Source organism: Carcharodon carcharias, unplaced genomic scaffold (assembly GCF_017639515.1).
Source record: "Carcharodon carcharias isolate sCarCar2 unplaced genomic scaffold, sCarCar2.pri scaffold_1030_ctg1, whole genome shotgun sequence".
Taxonomy (NCBI): domain Eukaryota; kingdom Metazoa; phylum Chordata; class Chondrichthyes; order Lamniformes; family Lamnidae; genus Carcharodon; species Carcharodon carcharias.
The window spans coordinates 1-18,758 of record NW_024470913.1 but is presented as its reverse complement, the minus strand read 5'-3'; the positions used below and the strand labels follow the sequence as shown (position 1 = coordinate 18,758).

At 56.5% G+C, this 18,758-nt stretch overlaps 1 long non-coding RNA gene across 1 annotated transcript; it reads right to left on the bottom strand.

The window, feature by feature from the left end:
• Positions 1-6,859: 6,859 nt before the first annotated feature.
• On the bottom strand, positions 6,860-9,443 carry LOC121275126. Its single transcript, XR_005942360.1, has 4 exons — positions 9,341-9,443; positions 8,102-8,227; positions 7,623-7,772; positions 6,860-6,954 (listed from the first exon to the last, which is right to left on the bottom strand). It is a non-coding gene; the product is annotated as an uncharacterized LOC121275126 (long non-coding RNA).
• Positions 9,444-18,758: the final 9,315 nt, after the last annotated feature.

Sequence of the window (18,758 nt, the reverse complement as noted above, 5' to 3'; positions counted from 1 at the left end):
GAGGGTCAGTGCTGAGGGAGAGCCGCACTGTCGGAGGGTCAGTGCTGAGGGAGAGCCGCACTGTCGGAGGGTCAGTGCTGAGGGAGAGCCGCACTGTCGGAGGGTCAGTGCTGAGGGAGAGCCGCACTGTCGGAGGGTCAGTGCTGAGGGAGAGCCGCACTGTCGGAGGGTCAGTGCTGAGGGAGAGCCGCACTGTCGGAGGGTCAGTGCTGAGGGAGAGCCGCACTGTCGGAGGGTCAGTGCTGAGGGAGAGCCGCACTGTCGGAGGGTCAGTGCTGAGGGAGAGCCGCACTGTCGGAGGGTCAGTGCTGAGGGAGAGCCGCACTGTCGGAGGGTCAGTGCTGAGGGAGAGCCGCACTGTCGGAGGGTCAGTGCTGAGGGAGAGCCGCACTGTCGGAGGGTCAGTGCTGAGGGAGAGCCGCACTGTCGGAGGGTCAGTGCTGAGGGAGAGCCGCACTGTCGGAGGGTCAGTGCTGAGGGAGAGCCGCACTGTCGGAGGGTCAGTGCTGAGGGAGAGCCGCACTGTCGGAGGGTCAGTGCTGAGGGAGAGCCGCACTGTCGGAGGGTCAGTGCTGAGGGAGAGCCGCACTGTCGGAGGGTCAGTGCTGAGGGAGAGCCGCACTGTCGGAGGGTCAGTGCTGAGGGAGAGCCGCACTGTCGGAGGGTCAGTGCTGAGGGAGAGCCGCACTGTCGGAGGGTCAGTGCTGAGGGAGAGCCGCACTGTCGGAGGGTCAGTGCTGAGGGAGAGCCGCACTGTCGGAGGGTCAGTGCTGAGGGAGAGCCGCACTGTCGGAGGGTCAGTGCTGAGGGAGAGCCGCACTGTCGGAGGGTCAGTGCTGAGGGAGAGCCGCACTGTCGGAGGGTCAGTGCTGAGGGAGAGCCGCACTGTCGGAGGGTCAGTGCTGAGGGAGAGCCGCACTGTCGGAGGGTCAGTGCTGAGGGAGAGCCGCACTGTCGGAGGGTCAGTGCTGAGGGAGAGCCGCACTGTCGGAGGGTCAGTGCTGAGGGAGAGCCGCACTGTCGGAGGGTCAGTGCTGAGGGAGAGCCGCACTGTCGGAGGGTCAGTGCTGAGGGAGAGCCGCACTGTCGGAGGGTCAGTGCTGAGGGAGAGCCGCACTGTCGGAGGGTCAGTGCTGAGGGAGAGCCGCACTGTCGGAGGGTCAGTGCTGAGGGAGAGCCGCACTGTCGGAGGGTCAGTGCTGAGGGAGAGCCGCACTGTCGGAGGGTCAGTGCTGAGGGAGAGCCGCACTGTCGGAGGGTCAGTGCTGAGGGAGAGCCGCACTGTCGGAGGGTCAGTGCTGAGGGAGAGCCGCACTGTCGGAGGGTCAGTGCTGAGGGAGAGCCGCACTGTCGGAGGGTCAGTGCTGAGGGAGAGCCGCACTGTCGGAGGGTCAGTGCTGAGGGAGAGCCGCACTGTCGGAGGGTCAGTGCTGAGGGAGAGCCGCACTGTCGGAGGGTCAGTGCTGAGGGAGAGCCGCACTGTCGGAGGGTCAGTGCTGAGGGAGAGCCGCACTGTCGGAGGGTCAGTGCTGAGGGAGAGCCGCACTGTCGGAGGGTCAGTGCTGAGGGAGAGCCGCACTGTCGGAGGGTCAGTGCTGAGGGAGAGCCGCACTGTCGGAGGGTCAGTGCTGAGGGAGAGCCGCACTGTCGGAGGGTCAGTGCTGAGGGAGAGCCGCACTGTCGGAGGGTCAGTGCTGAGGGAGAGCCGCACTGTCGGAGGGTCAGTGCTGAGGGAGAGCCGCACTGTCGGAGGGTCAGTGCTGAGGGAGAGCCGCACTGTCGGAGGGTCAGTGCTGAGGGAGAGCCGCACTGTCGGAGGGTCAGTGCTGAGGGAGAGCCGCACTGTCGGAGGGTCAGTGCTGAGGGAGAGCCGCACTGTCGGAGGGTCAGTGCTGAGGGAGAGCCGCACTGTCGGAGGGTCAGTGCTGAGGGAGAGCCGCACTGTCGGAGGGTCAGTGCTGAGGGAGAGCCGCACTGTCGGAGGGTCAGTGCTGAGGGAGAGCCGCACTGTCGGAGGGTCAGTGCTGAGGGAGAGCCGCACTGTCGGAGGGTCAGTGCTGAGGGAGAGCCGCACTGTCGGAGGGTCAGTGCTGAGGGAGAGCCGCACTGTCGGAGGGTCAGTGCTGAGGGAGAGCCGCACTGTCGGAGGGTCAGTGCTGAGGGAGAGCCGCACTGTCGGAGGGTCAGTGCTGAGGGAGAGCCGCACTGTCGGAGGGTCAGTGCTGAGGGAGAGCCGCACTGTCGGAGGGTCAGTGCTGAGGGAGAGCCGCACTGTCGGAGGGTCAGTGCTGAGGGAGAGCCGCACTGTCGGAGGGTCAGTGCTGAGGGAGAGCCGCACTGTCGGAGGGTCAGTGCTGAGGGAGAGCCGCACTGTCGGAGGGTCAGTGCTGAGGGAGAGCCGCACTGTTGGAGGGTCAGTGCTGAGGGAGAGCCGCACTGTCGGAGGATCAGTGCTGAGGGAGTGAAGCACTGTCGGAGGGTCAGTGCTGAGGGAGAGCCGCACTGTCGGAGGGTCAGTGCTGAGGGAGAGCCGCACTGTCGGAGGGTCAGTGCTGAGGGAGTGCCGCACTGTCGGAGGGTCAGTGCTGAGGGAGAGCCGCACTGTCGGAGGGTCAGTGCTGAGGGAGAGCCGCACTGTCGGAGGGTCAGTGCTGAGGGAGAGCCGCACTGTCGGAGGGTCAATATTGAGGGAGAGCCGCACTGTCGGAGGGTCAGTGCTGAGGGAGAGCCGCACTGTCGGAGGGTCAGTGCTGAGGGAGAGCCGCACTGTCGGAGGGTCAGTGCTGAGGGAGAGCCGCACTGTCGGAGGGTCAGTGCTGAGGGAGAGCCGCACTGTCGGAGGGTCAGTGCTGAGGGAGAGCCGCACTGTCGGAGGGTCAGTGCTGAGGGAGAGCCGCACTGTCGGAGGGTCAGTGCTGAGGGAGAGCCGCACTGTCGGAGGGTCAGTGCTGAGGGAGAGCCGCACTGTCGGAGGGTCAGTGCTGAGGGAGAGCTGCACTGTCGGAGGGTCAGTGCTGAGGCAGAGCTGGACTGTCGGAGGGTCAGTGCTGAGGGAGAGCCGCACTGTCGGAGGGTCAGTGCTGAGGGAGTGCCGCACTGTCGGAGGGTCAGTGCTGAGGGAGAGCCGCACTGTCGGAGGGTCAGTGCTGAGGGAGAGCCGCACTGTCGGAGGGTCAGTACTGAGGGAGAGCCGCACTGTCGGAGGGTCAGTGCTGAGGGAGAGCCGCACTGTCGGAGGGTCAGTGCTGAGGGAGAGCCGCACTGTCGGAGGGTCAGTGCTGAGGGAGAGCCGCACTGTCGGAGGGTCAGTGCTGAGGGAGAGCCGCACTGTCGGAGGGTCAGTGCTGAGGGAGAGCCGCACTGTCGGAGGGTCAGTGCTGAGGGAGAGCCGCACTGTCGGAGGGTCAGTGCTGAGGGAGAGCCGCACTGTCGGAGGGTCAGTGCTGAGGGAGAGCCGCACTGTCGGAGGGTCAGTGCTGAGGGAGAGCCGCACTGTCGGAGGGTCAGTGCTGAGGGAGAGCCGCACTGTCGGAGGGTCAGTGCTGAGGGAGAGCCGCACTGTCGGAGGGTCAGTGCTGAGGGAGTGCCGCACTGTCGGAGGGTCAGTGCTGAGGGAGAGCCGCACTGTCGGAGGGTCAGTGCTGAGGGAGAGCCGCACTGTCGGAGGGTCAGTGCTGAGGGAGAGCCGCACTGTCGGAGGGTCAGTGCTGAGGGAGAGCCGCACTGTCGGAGGGTCAGTGCTGAGGGAGAGCCGCACTGTCGGAGGGTCAGTGCTGAGGGAGAGCCGCACTGTCGGAGGGTCAGTGCTGAGGGAGAGCCGCACTGTCGGAGGGTCAGTGCTGAGGGAGAGCCGCACTGTCGGAGGGTCAGTGCTGAGGGAGAGCCGCACTGTCGGAGGGTCAGTGCTGAGGGAGAGCCGCACTGTCGGAGGGTCAGTGCTGAGGGAGAGCCGCACTGTCGGAGGGTCAGTGCTGAGGGAGAGCCGCACTGTCGGAGGGTCAGTGCTGAGGGAGAGCCGCACTGTCGGAGGGTCAGTGCTGAGGGAGAGCCGCACTGTCGGAGGGTCAGTGCTGAGGGAGAGCCGCACTGTCGGAGGGTCAGTGCTGAGGGAGAGCCGCACTGTCGGAGGGTCAGTGCTGAGGGAGAGCCGCACTGTCGGAGGGTCAGTGCTGAGGGAGAGCCGCACTGTCGGAGGGTCAGTGCTGAGGGAGAGCCGCACTGTCGGAGGGTCAGTGCTGAGGGAGAGCCGCACTGTCGGAGGGTCAGTGCTGAGGGAGAGCCGCACTGTCGGAGGGTCAGTGCTGAGGGAGAGCCGCACTGTCGGAGGGTCAGTGCTGAGGGAGAGCCGCACTGTCGGAGGGTCAGTGCTGAGGGAGAGCCGCACTGTCGGAGGGTCAGTGCTGAGGGAGAGCCGCACTGTCGGAGGGTCAGTGCTGAGGGAGAGCCGCACTGTCGGAGGGTCAGTGCTGAGGGAGAGCCGCACTTTCGGAGGGTCAGTGCTGAGGGAGAGCCGCACTGTCGGAGGGTCAGTGCTGAGGGAGAGCCGCACTGTCGGAGGGTCAGTGCTGAGGGAGAGCCGCACTGTCGGAGGGTCAGTGCTGAGGGAGAGCCGCACTGTCGGAGGGTCAGTGCTGAGGGAGTGCCGCACTGTCGGAGGGTCAGTGCTGAGGGAGAGCCGCACTGTCGGAGGGTCAGTGCTGAGGGAGAGCCGCACTGTCGGAGGGTCAGTGCTGAGGGAGAGCCGCACTGTCGGAGGGTCAGTACTGAGGGAGAGCCGCACTGTCGGAGGGTCAGTGCTGAGGGAGAGCCGCACTGTCGGAGGGTCAGTGCTGAGGGAGTGCCGCACTGTCGGAGGGTCAGTACTGAGGGAGAGCCGCACTGTCGGAGGGTCAGTGCTGAGGGAGTGCCGCACTGTCGGAGGGTCAGTACTGAGGGAGAGCCGCACTGTCGGAGGGTCAGTGCTGAGGGAGAGCCGCACTGTCGGAGGGTCAGTGCTGAGGGAGAGCCGCACTGTCGGAGGGTCAGTACTGAGGGAGTGCCGCACTGTCGGAGGGTCAGTGCTGAGGGAGAGCCGCACTGTCAGAGGGTCAGTACTGAGGGAGAGCCGCACTGTCGGAGGGTCAGTACTGAGGGAGTGCCGCACTGTCGGAGGGTCAGTGCTGAGGGAGAGCCGCACTGTCGGAGGGTCAGTACTGAGGGAGAGCCGCACTGTCGGAGGGTCAGTACTGAGGGAGAGCCGCACTGTCGGAGGGTCAGTACTGAGGGAGTGCCGCACTGTCAGAGGGTCAGTACTGAGGGAGTGCCGCACTGTCGGAGGGTCAGTACTGAGGGAGTGCCGCACTGTCGGAGGGTCAGTACTGAGGGAGTGCCGCACTGTCGGAGGGTCAGTACTGAGGGAGTGCCGCACTGTCGGAGGGTCAGTACTGAGGGAGTGCCGCACTGTCGGAGGGTCAGTACTGAGGGAGAGCCGCACTGTCGGAGGGTCAGTACTGAGGGAGTGCCGCACTGTCGGAGGGTCAGTACTGAGGGAGAGCCGCACTGTCGGAGGGTCAGTACTGAGGGAGTGCCGCACTGTCGGAGGGTCAGTACTGAGGGAGAGCCGCACTGTCGGAGGGTCAGTGCTGAGGGAGTGCCGCACTGTCAGAGGGTCAGTACTGAGGGAGTGCCGCACTGTCAGAGGGTCAGTGCTGAGGGAGAGCCGCACTGTCGGAGGGTCAGTACTGAGGGAGTGCCGCACTGTCAGAGGGTCAGTGCTGAGGGAGAGCCGCACTGTCGGAGGGTCAGTACTGAGGGAGTGCCGCACTGTCAGAGGGTCAGTGCTGAGGGAGTGCTGCACTGTCGGAGGGTCAGTACTGAGGGATCACCGCACTGTCAGAGGGTCAGCGCTGAGGGAGAGCCGCACTGTCGGAGGGTCAGTGCTGAGGGAGTGCCGCACTGTCGGAGGGTCAGTGCTGAGGGAGAGCCGCACTGTCGGAGGGTCAGTACTGAGGGAGAGCCGCACTGTCAGAGGGTCAGTGCTGAGGGAGAGCCGCACTGTCGGAGGGTCAGTGCTGAGGGAGAGCCGCACTGTCGGAGGGTCAGTACTGAGGGAGAGCCGCACTGTCGGAGGGTCAGTACTGAGGGAGAGCCGCACTGTCGGAGGGTCAGTACTGAGGGAGTGCAGCGATGTCGGAGGGTCAGTACTGAGGGAGAGCCGCACTGTCAGAGGGTCAGTACTGAGGGAGAGCCGCACTGTCGGAGGGTCAGTGCTGAGGGAGAGCCTCACTGTCGGAGGGTCAGTGCTGAGGGAGAGCCGCACTGTGGGATGGTCAGTACTGAGGGAGAGCCGCAATGTCGGAGGGTCAGTAATGAGGGAGAGCCGCACTGTCGGTGGGTCAGTACTGAGGGAGTGCCGCACTGTCGGAGGGTCAGTGCTGAGGGAGTGCCGCACTGTCAGAGGGTCAGTGCTGAGGGAGTGCCGCACTGTCAGAGGGTCAGTGCTGAGGGAGAGCCGCACTGTCGGAGGGTCAGTACTGAGGGAGTGCCGCACTTTCGGAAGGTCAGTGCTGAGGGAGAGCCGCAATCTCGGAGGGTCAGTACTGAGGGAGAGCCGCACTGTCGGAGGGTCAGTACTGAGGTAATGCTGCACTGTCGGAGGGTCAGTATTGAGGGAGAGCCGCACTGTCGGAGGGTCAGTGCTGAGGGAGTGCTGCAATGTCAGAGGGTCAGTACTGAGGGAGAGCCGCACTGTCGGAGGGTCAGTGCTGAGGGAGAGCCGCACTGTCGGAGTGTCAGTACTGAGGGAGTGCCGCACTGTCACAGGGTCAGTACTGAGGGAGAGCCTCAGTGTCCACGAATCAAATTGCCCAGAAAATCCAGCTTACTTTGTGTGTTTTTGACATTTATCCAGGGAAATGTTGTTCCGAAATGTTCCGGGAGGGCATTCCCGGCAAGTAGTGTCGACGAGGTTAGAGCCTGAAAGGTCAGAAAACATTGGTTCATTCATATACTACCTGGAGTGAGTTACAGACTGGAATCTAATCGAGGGGTTCAGGGTGGTTTATATACAGAATAACAGATACCCGGGAGTGAGTTACAGACTGGAATCTAATCGAGGGGTTCAGGGGGTTTATATATAGAATAACAGATACCCGGAAGTGAGTTACAGGCTGGAATCTTATCGAGGGGTTCGGGGGGTGGTTTATATATAGAATAACAGATACCCGGGAGTGAGTTACAGACTGGAATCTTATCGAGGGGTTCGGGGGTGGTTTATATATAGAATAACAGATACCCGGGAGTGAGTTACAGACTGGAATCTAATCGAGGGGTTCGGGGGGTTTATATATAGAATAACAGATACCCGGGAGGGAGTTACAGACTGGAATCTAATCGAGGGGTTCGGGGCGGTTTATATATAGAATAACAGATACCCGGGAGTGAGTTACAGACTGGAATCTAATCGAGGGGTTCGGGGTGGTTTATATACAGAATAACAGATCCTCGGGAGTGAGTTACAGACTGGAATCTAATCGAGGGGTTCGGGGTGGTTTATATATAGAATAACAGATACCCCGGGAGTGAGATACCCTGGAATCAGAGGGAGGGGTTTCGGGGTGTGCTATGTGCAAAACGTGTCTCACCTTGTTGTGCCTCTTCTTGCCCCGGAGGACATTCTGTGTGCCGCTCACACTCCGAGCAGCGCTGCCCTTCGACGCAGTGATGTCCCTGGGCACACTCACACTCGGTTTTGTGTTGACTCGTGCAGTTCTGCCTCACTACCAGCCCCCTCCCTGCAGCGGAGTAATTCGGAGACCGAGGGATTAGTCCGAGGCCGAGACTCCCCGCTCGCTGCTGCCAACCCTCCCCCCGAAACCAGAAACTCTCAAAGGCGTATAACTTTTCATCTTCCCGCCCACCATCGCCCTGCGTTCCCAGCCGTTCAACAGCAGGAGGCCATTCAGCCCCTCTCGAGCCTGTTACACAGGAACAGCAGGAGGCCATTCAGCCCCTCTCGATCCTGTTCCGCTCAAGACTTGACACACTCCAGACCCCGATCTCGATTCCATTACCCGGCCTCTGTCCCTCACATACCCTTACCCCCTCTAAGGGCAATACATACGGTGATCACAGGAGGGGCAAATTTGACACTCGCGGACATAATTCCAGAACTCGGTGAACTCCCCCTCTCGGCAGACGGCACACAGAGTATCGGACTGTCTGGTACATCGCTGTAATGCATATTGACCTGCGGAGAGAGAACACACAAACCGGCCATCAGTGACAGAAGCGCACCAGCCTGGAGACACTCATCGATAAACAGAGAAAACACAACTCTCACAGAGGGCACACTCTCATATCACTGACTGTACCCACACATCCCCATCAAACACTCCCAGGACAGGTACAGCACGGGGTTAGATACAGAGTAAAGCTCCCTCTACACCGTCCCCATCAAACACTCCCAGGACAGGTACAGCACGGGGTTAGATACAGAGTAAAGCTACCTCTACACTGTCCCCATCAAACACTCCCAGGACAGGTACAGCTCGGGGTTAGATAAAGAATAAATCTCCCTCTACACTGTCCCCATCAAACACTCCCAGGACAGGTACAGCACGGGGTTAGATACAGAGTAAATCTTCCTCTACACCTTCCCAATCAAACACTCCCTGGACAGGTACAGTACGGGGTTAGATACAGAGTAAATCTCCCTCTACACCGTCCCCATCAAACACTCCCAGGACAGGTACAGCACGGGGTTAGATACAGAGTAAATCTCCCTCTACACTGTCCCCATCAAACACTCCCAGGACAGGTACAGCACAGCGTTAGATACAGAGTAAATATCCCTCTACACCGTCCCCATCAAACACTCCCAGGACAGGTACAGCACGGGGTTAGATACAGAGTAAACCTCCCTCTACACTGTCCCCATCAAACACTCCCAGGACAGGTACAGCTCGGGGTTAGATAAAGAATAAATCTCCCTCTACACTGTCCCCATCAAACACTCCCAGGACAGGTACAGCACGGGGTTAGATACAGAGTAAATCTCCCTCTACACTGTCCCCATCAAACACTCCCAGGACAGGTACAGCACGGGGTTAGATACAGAGTAAACCTCCCTCTACACTGTCCCCATCAAACACTCCCAGGACAGGTACAGCACGGGGTTAGATACAGAGTAAATCTCCCTCTACACCATCCCCATCAAACACTCCCAGGACAGGTACAGCACGGGGTTAGATACAGAGTAAATCTCCCTCTACACCGTCCACATCAAACGCTCCCAGGACAGGTACAGCGCGCGGTTAGACCCTGGCCTCCCCCGCAGTTGACCCCCCGATGTGGTTCCTACCTGGTGGACACTTTGAGCAGCAGATATGAAGGTGGCCTTCATAGTAATCGTTCTCCTGGTCACACCTCCCTCCCAGTGGAGCGTAGGAGTTGGAACTGGACAACTGCAGTCGAGGGGCGAGGGGTCAGGGAGCAGAAAAGGTCAGGGGTCAATAACATTCACCGGTCAAAAGGACAGTAGCGCTGAGAGATTTTCCCCCCTCGTTCAACCCCACCGGCTATTCCTTGTGTGGCCAGGAGGAGGCCCCATTCGGCCCCTCTCGAGCCCTGTTACGCAGGAACAGGAGGAGTCCATTCAGCCCCTCTCGAGCCTGTTACGCAGGAACAGGAGGAGGCCATTCAGCCCCTCTCGAGCCTGTTACACAGGAACAGGAGGAGGCCATTCAGCCCCTCTCGACCCTGTTATCAGGAACAGGAGGAGGCCATTCAGCCCATCTTCAGCCTGTTACACAGGAACAGAAGGTTCCCATTCAGCCCCTCTCGAGCTTGTTACACAGCAACAGGAGGAGGGCCATTCAGCCCCTCTGGAGCCTGTTAAAAATGAACTGGAGGATCCCATTCAGCCCCTCTCGACCCTGTTACACAGGAACAGGGGGAGGCCCATTCAGCCCCTCTAGAGTCTGTTATATAGGAACAGGAGGAGTTCCATTCAGCCCCTCTCGAGCCTGTTACACAGGAACAGGAGGCTCGGTACCCAGCGAGTCACTGAGGGCCAGCGGGCAGGCGTCACCAGCGTTCGAGAAGGCGAACGGCACTTCTCGCCAGAGGCCCTCGAGTGACAAGAGCCAAGGCGTGGGACTGCAGCTATACAGGGCGCTCGGCGAGGCCTCAGCTGGAGTCTTGCCCCCACCACCACCACCCCCCACCTCCCCAACGAGGGGGGGGGCGGGGGGGGAATATATTCACCACGTAGGGGGAGCATTCGAAAGCTGCTGGCGTGGTGCAGAGGATTGTCGCTATGGAGGTTGGCGGGTTGGGGGGGGATTGGGGGTGTGGGGGGTGTGTTGTTGGTGGGGGGGAGGGAATCTCTTCACTCCGAGGGGCTGGCGAAGATTTGGAATCGTCCCCCATTGCCTGATTCTTCTCTCCCACCCCACCCCCCACCCCCCCACAACCCCACCCACCCCTTCTCCAGACACCTTCCCCCTCACCGGTAGCTACCCCGATTCCCTTTGGGGTGCCTCAGAGAATGCAACCTCCACCCCCCCATGTCAAGGGTTGCCCTCAGTCCCTCTCGTCCTGACATATGAGGAACGTTTGAGGACTCTGGGTCTATACTCGATGGAGTTTAGAAGGATGAGGGGGGATCTGATTGAAACTTACAGAATACTGAAAGGCCTGGATAGAGCGGGACGTGGGGGAAGATGTTTCCATTAGTAGGAAAGACTAGGACCCGAGGGCACAGCCTCAGAGTAAAGGGAAGACCTTTTAGAACAGAGATGAGGAGAAACCTCTTTAGCCGGACAGAGGTGAATCTGTGGGATTCATTGTCACAGACGGTGGTGGAGACCGGGTCATTGAGAGTATTTAAGAGCGAGATAGACGGGTTCTCGATGGGTAAGGGGGATCAAAGGTTACGGGGAGGAGGCGGCAGAATGGGGTTGAGAGACTTATCAGCCGTGATTGAATGGGGGGGAGCGGACCCGATGGGCCGATTGGCCTGATTTCCGCTCCTATGTCTTACGGTCTTGTGGCCTATTTACCCTGTCCGCACCCCTCAGGGTGGGGGCTCTTGAATGCCTCGATCGGGTCTCCTCTGAACCCTCGCTACTCCGAGGTGACGAGACCCAACCTCTCTCCAATCTGTCCTCCGTGCTCCAGTTCTTCATCTAGGGAATCAGTCCTGTGAATCCCCCCGCACCAACCCACCCCCGCCAACCACTCCCCGTGCACCCTCTCCAACGCCTCCATGTCTTTCCTCCAGCGTGGTACCCAGAACTGAACCCAGTACCCCAGATGGGGCCTAACTCGTGTCTTCTACAATTTCAACATGACCTCCTTACTCTTGTGCTCCTGTTGACAAAGGTCTAAGATACCGTAGGCTTTATTAACCGCCCTCCCGATCTGCCCTGCCACCTTCAGGGACCCCTGTACGTGTACACCGAGGTCCCTCGGACCCCGGGCCTCCCTCTACCCCTATACCTTCCCTCCACGTCCTCCCTGCCGAACTGAACCACCTCCCACCCCTTGGCGTCGATCCTCAACCTCCGCCCGCCCGCCCAATCCCACCTCCAATCCTTTCGGGAGATCCTGAGCGACCTCGCCACACTTGGCAACGTTAAATCTGATTGGATGGTGAAGCAGGTCCAGAAGGTCAAACAAAGAGGTTGGACCAGTACCCTGATTCCCCAGTTGTGACTGGTGTCTCATTTCAAGGTGTACGAGACCAGTTGGGTCCAGTACACCTATGCCCCGTTGTACTGGTGTCCAGGTTAGGGTGGGGATCAAGACCAGTTGGGTCCAGTACTCTTATCCCCGTTGTACCTCTGTCCGGGTTAGGGGGACACAAGACCAGTTGGGGTCCAGTACTCTTATCCCCGTTGTACTGGTGCCCAGGTTAGGGGGGAACAAGACCATTTGGGTCCAGTACTCTTATCCCCCGTTGTACTGGTGCCCAGGTTAGGGGGGAACAAGACCAGTTGGGTCCAGTACTCTTATCCCCCGTTGTACTGGTGTCCAGGTTAGGGTGGGGATCAGACCAGTTGGGTCCAGTACTCTTATCCCCATTGTACTGGTGTCCAGGTTAGGGTGGGGATCAAGACCAGTTGGGTCCAGTACTCTTATCCCCCGTTGTACTGGTGTCCAGGTTAGGGTGGAGATCAAGACCAGTTGGGTCCAGTACTCTTTATCCCTGTGTACTGGTGTCCAGGTTAGAGGGGAATAAGATCAGTTGGAACCAGTACTCTTATTCCCCCATTGTACTGGTGTCCAGGTTAGGGGGGAACAAGACCAGTTGGGTCAGTACTTTATTCCCCGTTGTACTGGTGTCCAGGTTAGGGGAACACAAGACCAGTTGGGTCCAGTACTCTTATCCCCCGTTGTACCTGTGTCCGGGTTAGGGGGACACAAGACCAGTTGGGTCCAGTACTCTTATCCCCTGTTGTACTGGTGTCCAGGTTAGGGGGGAACAAGACCAGTTGGGTCCAGTACTCTTATCCCCCGTTGTACTGGTGCCCAGGTTAGGGGGGAACAAGACCAGTTGGGTCCAGTACTCTTATCCCCCGTTGTACTGGTGCCCAGGTTAGGGGGGGACACAAGACCAGTTGGGTCCAGTACTCTTATCCCCCGTTGTACTGGTGTCCATCTCGGGGACAGTTCCCTGGTGGGCCGAGGTCAGGAGGCAGGAGGGGGACTCAGGCGGAACTTGGCTAAGATTAAGGGGTCACTGGAGCCGAAGAGATGGAGGTGGACGCCGGTATATTCCCCGCCTCGCTCAACTCAGAGGAGTAGCTCCGTGACGAATAAACCAGGCTCAACGACACAATGTAAACAGGTAAATAGCGATGGGGAGGCGAGCACAGGCCGTAAGCCATTCACTTTCGATTAGATTCCAGCCTGTAACTCACACCCGGGTAACTGTTATTCTATATATAAACCTCCACCCCGAACCCCTCGATTAGATTCCAGTCTGTAACTCACTCCCGGGTATCTGTTATTCTATATATAACCATCCCGAGCCCCTCGATTAGAGTCCAGTCTGTAACTCACTCCCAGGTATCTGTTATTCTCTATATAAACCACCCCGAACACCTCGATTAGATTCCAGTCTGTAACTCACACCCGGGTACCTGTTATTCTATATATAAACCACCCAGACCACCTCAATTAGATTCCGATCTGTAACTCACCCCCAGGTATCTGTTATTCTATATATAAACCACCCTGAACCCCTCGATTAGATTCCAGTCTGTAACTCACTCCCGGGTATCTGTTATTCTCTATATAAACCACCCGGAGCCCCTCGATTAGTTTCCAGTCTGTAACTCACTCCCAGGTATCTGTTATTCTCTATATAAACCACCCCCCGAACACCTCGATTAGATTCCAGTCTGTAACTCACACCCGGGTACCTGTTATTCTATATATAAACCACCCTGAGCCCCTAGATTAGATTCCAGTCTGTAACTCACTCCCAGGTATCTGTTATTCTATATATAAACCACCCCGAACCCCTCGATTAGATTCCAGTCTGTAACTCACTCCCGGGTATCTGTTATTCTATATATAAACCACCCCGAACCCCTCGATTAGATTCCAGTCTGTAACTCAATCCCGGGTATCTGTTATTCTATATATAAACCACCCGAACCCCTCGATTAGAGTCCAGTCTGTAACTCACTCCCGGGTATCTGTTATTCTATATATAAACCACCCAGACCACCTCGATTAGATTCCAGTCTGTAACTCACTCCCGGGTATCTGTTATTCTATATATAAACCACCCGAACCCCTCGATTAGAGTCCAGTCTGTAACTCACTCCCGGGTATCTGTTATTCTATATATAAACCACCCAGAACCCCTCGATTAGATTCCAGTCTGTAACTCAATCCCGGGTATCTGTTATTCTATATATAAACCACCTTGAACCCCTCGATTAGATTCCAGTCTGTAACTCACTCCCGGGTATCTGTTATTCTATATATAAACCACCCCGAACACCTCGATTAGATTCCAGCCTGTAACTCACTCCCGGGTATCTGTTATTCTATATATAAACCACCCCGAACCCCTCGATTAGATTCCAGTCTGTAAGTCACTCCCGGGTATCTGTTATTCTATATATAAACCACCCCCGAACCCCTCGATAAGATTCCAGTCTGTAACTCACTCCCGGGTATCTGTTATTCTATATATAAACCACCCCCGAACCCCTCGATAAGATTCCAGTCTGTAACTCACACCCGGGTATCTGTTATTCTATATATAAACCACCCCCGAACCCCTCGATAAGATTCCAGTCTGTAACTCACACCCGGGTATCTGTTATTCAATATATAAACCACCCCGAACCCCTCGATTAGATTCCAGTCTGTAACTCACTCCCGGTATCTGTTATTCTATATATAAACCACCCCCGAACCCCTCGATAAGATTCCAGTCTGTAACTCACACCCGGGTATCTGTTATTCAATATATAAACCACCCCGAACCCCTCGATTAGATTCCAATCTGTAACTCACACCCGGGTATCTGTTACTCTCTATATAAACCCCCCCCGAAACCCTCGATTAGATTCCAGTCTGTAACTCACTCCCGGGTATCTGTTATTCTATATATAAACCACCCCGAACCCCTCGATTAGATTCCAGTCTGTAACTCACTCCCGGGTATCTGTTTTTCTATATATAAATCCCACAAACCCCTCGATTAGATTCCAGTCTGTAACTCACTCCGGGTATCTGTTATTCTATATATAATCCACCTCGCACCCCTCGATTATATTCCAGTCTGTAACTCACTCCCGGGTATCTGTTTTTCTATATATAAACCACCAGACCACCTCGATTAGATTCCGGTCTGTAACTCACCCCGGGTATCTGTTATTCTATATATAAACCACCCAGACCCCCTCGATTAGATTCCAGTCTTTAACTCACCCCAGGTATCTGTTATTCTATATATAAACCACCCTGAACCCCTCGATTAGATTCCAGTCTTTACTCAATCCCGGGTATCTGTTATTCTATATATAAACCACCCCGAACCCTCGATTAGATTCAGTCTTTAACTCACTCCCGGGTATCTGTTATTCTATATATAAACCACCCCGAACCTCTCGATTAGATTCCAGTCTGTAACTCAATCCCGGGTATCTGTTATTCTATACATAAACCACCCAGACCACCTCGATTAGATTCCAGTCTGTAACTCTCTCCTGGGTATCTGTTATTCTATCTCAACCACCACAAATCCCTCGATTAGATTCCAGTCAGTAACTCACTTCCGGGTATGTTATTCTATTTTCTAAACCACCCCGTACTCCCTGATTAGTTTCCAGTCTGTAACTCACACCCGGGTATCTGTTATTCTACATATAAACCACCCCGAACCCCTCGATTAGATTGCAGTCTGTAACTCACTCCCGGGTATCTGCCATTCTATATATAAACCACCGGACCACCTCGATTAGATTCCAGTCTGTAACTCACTCCGGGTAACTGTTATTCTCTATATAAACCACCCCGAACACCTCGATTAGATTCCAGTCTGTAACTCACTTCCCGGGTATCTGTTATTCTCTATATAAACCACCCCGAACCCCTCGATTAGATTGCAGTCTGTAACTCACCCTGGGTATCTGTTATTCTATATATAAACCACCCCGAGCCCTCGATTAGATTCCAGTCTGTAACTCACTCCGGGTATCTGTTATTCTATATATAAACCACCCCCGAACCACGCGATTAGATTCCTGTCTGTAACTCACTCCCGGTATCTGTTATTCTATATACAAAACCCCCCGAACCCCTCGATTAGATTCCAGTCTGTAACTCACTCTCGGGTATCTGTTATTCTATATATTAACCACCCCGAAACCCTCGTTAAATTCCAGTCTGTAACTCACACCCGGGTATATGTTATTCTATATATAAACCCCGCTGAACCCCTCGATTAGATTCCAGCCTGTAACTCACTCCGGGGGTAGCTGTTATTCTGTATATAAAGTGACAGGTTCGGCCCAGACCCCAGGCTTGCTGTAAATGGGCCAGCCTTGGTCGTGAAGTGGGTGTCGACTCAGGTAGGCGTTGGGAGAGATGCTAAACCTCCCTTGTCCTGCAAGTGAGAAGCGCGGAGCAACTCTCTGGGGTTATTGCCTTCTCATGCAATGAAAGCCACAGGAAGTTCGAGGCTCGAATTCTCGGAGGCTGACAGGCGTCTCAGCAAGTATTACTCCCCCTGGCAGCCTCCTCGGGGATCACGTGTCGAGCATCAATGGGGTCAGGTCACGACGGGGTGCCTTGAAATTTTCCAGACTAGGCCGAGAAGCCCGACTGTGGTCGCTGTGTGGGTGCGAGGTATAGAGCCTGCAGTGCTGCAGATACTCATCTACGCACTGACCTACATCGAGAGCTGGGTGCAATCAACGCTCCATTCCCACAGTCAGAAACTGGGTTAGTTACAGAGTAAAACTACCTCTACACCGTCCCCATCAAACACTCCCAGGACAGGTACGCACGGGGTTAGATATGAGTAAATCTCCCTCTACACAGTCCCCATCAAACACTCCCAGGACAGGTACAGCACGGGGTTAGATACAGAGTAAACCTCCCTCTACACTGTCCCCATCAAACACTCCCAGGACAGGTACAGCACGGGTTAGATACAAAGTAAAGCTTCCTCAATACTGTCCCCTCCTTTAGGTTAGCTTAGAGAATAATGAGGTCCCTTCCCAATCTCTGTAAACCTCCTCCATCCCCTTTCACATCTCCCTTTCTCTGTAACCTACTCCAGCTCCTACACCCTCCCTATCTCTGTAACCTCCTCCAGCCCTTTTCAACAATCCTATGTCTGTAACCATCCCTCCAGAGCCGAAACCCTCAACTTTCTCTGTAACCTCCTCCAGCCCTACACCCTCCCTATCTCTGTAACCTCCTCCAGCCCCTACACCCCTCCTATCTCTGTAACCTCCTCAGCCCAACCACCCCTCCCTATTCTCTGTAACCTCCTCCAGCCCCTACACCCCTCCCTATCTCTGTAACCTCCTCCAGCCCCTGGAAACGTCCCTATCTCTGTAACTCCTCCAGCCCATACACCCTCCCTATCTCTGTAACCTCCTCAGCACCTACAAACCTCCCTATCTTGGTAACCTCCTCAGCCTCTACACCCTCCCTATCTCTGTAACCTCTCAGCCCCTACACCTCTCCCTATCTCTGTAAATCCTCCAGCCCTACACCGTCAATTTCTGTGTAAACTTCTCCAGCCCATAAACACCCTCCATATCTCTATACCATCTCAGTCCCCTACAACCCTCCCTCATCTCTGTAAACATCCTGCAGCCCCTACACCCCTCCCTATTCTCTGTTACGTCCGCCAGCACCTACAACCCCTCCCTATCTCTGTTAACCTCCTTCTGTCTACACCCCTCCCTTTCTCTGTAACCTCCTCCAGCCCCTACAACCTCCCTACTCTCGTAACCTGACTCCTGTCCCTACACCCTCCCTATCTCATGTAACTACTCCAGCCCCTGCACCCTCCTATCTCTGTAACCTCCTCCAGTCACTAACCCCTGCATTATCTCTGTAACCTCCTCCCTGCACCTACACCCCTCCCTATCTCTGTAACCTCCTCCAGCCCCTACACCCCTCTTATCTCTGTAACCTCCTCCAGCACCTACCACCCTCCCTATCTCTGTAACCTCCTCCAGCACCTACACCCATCCTATCTCTGTAAACCTCCTCCAGAGATAAAACCCTCACTATTCTGTAAACCTCCTCCAGCCCTACACCCCTCCTTATCTCTGTAACCTCCTCCAGCCCCTACACCCATCCCCTATCTCTGTAACATCCTCAGCCCCTGGAACCATCCCTATCTCTGTAACCTCCTCCAGCACCTACACCCCTACCTATATCTGTAACCATTCCTGCCCCTACACCCCTCCTATCTCTGTAACCTCCTCCGCCCTACTCCCTCCCTATCTCTGTAACCATCCTCCGCCACTAAACCCCTCCTATCTCTGTAACCTCCTCCAGCACCTACACAATCCCTATCTCTGTAACCTCCTTCAGCCTACAACCCTCCCTATCTCTGTAACCTCCTCCAGCGCTACCCCTCCCTATCTCTGTAACCTCCTCCAGCCCCTACACCCCTCCTATCTCTGTAACCTCCTCCAGCCCATCACCCCTCCCTATCTGTAACCTCCTCCAGACCATACAACCCTCCTATCTCTGTAACCGACTCCAGCCCCTGCACCCACCCTATCTCTGTAACCTCCTCCAGCCCCTACACCCCTCCCTATCTCTGTTATCTCCTCCAGCACCGGGAACCCTCCCTATCTCTGTCACCTACTCTAGCCCCTACACCCCCCCTATCTCTGGAACCTCCTCCAGCCCCTACAAACCTCCCTCTCATTGTAACCTCCTCCAGCCTTTACACCCTCCCTATCTCTGTAACCTCCTCCAATCCATTCAAACCTCCCTATCTGTGTAAACTTCTCCAGACCCTACACCCCTCCTATCTCGATAACCTCCTCCAGTCCCCGACACCCCTCCCTATCACTGTAACCTGCTACAAACCTTACACCACTCCCTGTCTCTGTAACCTCCTCCAGCCGTACACCCCTCCTATCTCTGTAACCTCCTGCAGTCATACACCCTCCCTACTCTGTAACCTCCTCCAGCCCCAACACCTCCTATTCTGTAACCTCCTGCAGCCCCTAACACCCCTCCCTATCTCTGTAAACGTCCTCCAGCACCTACAA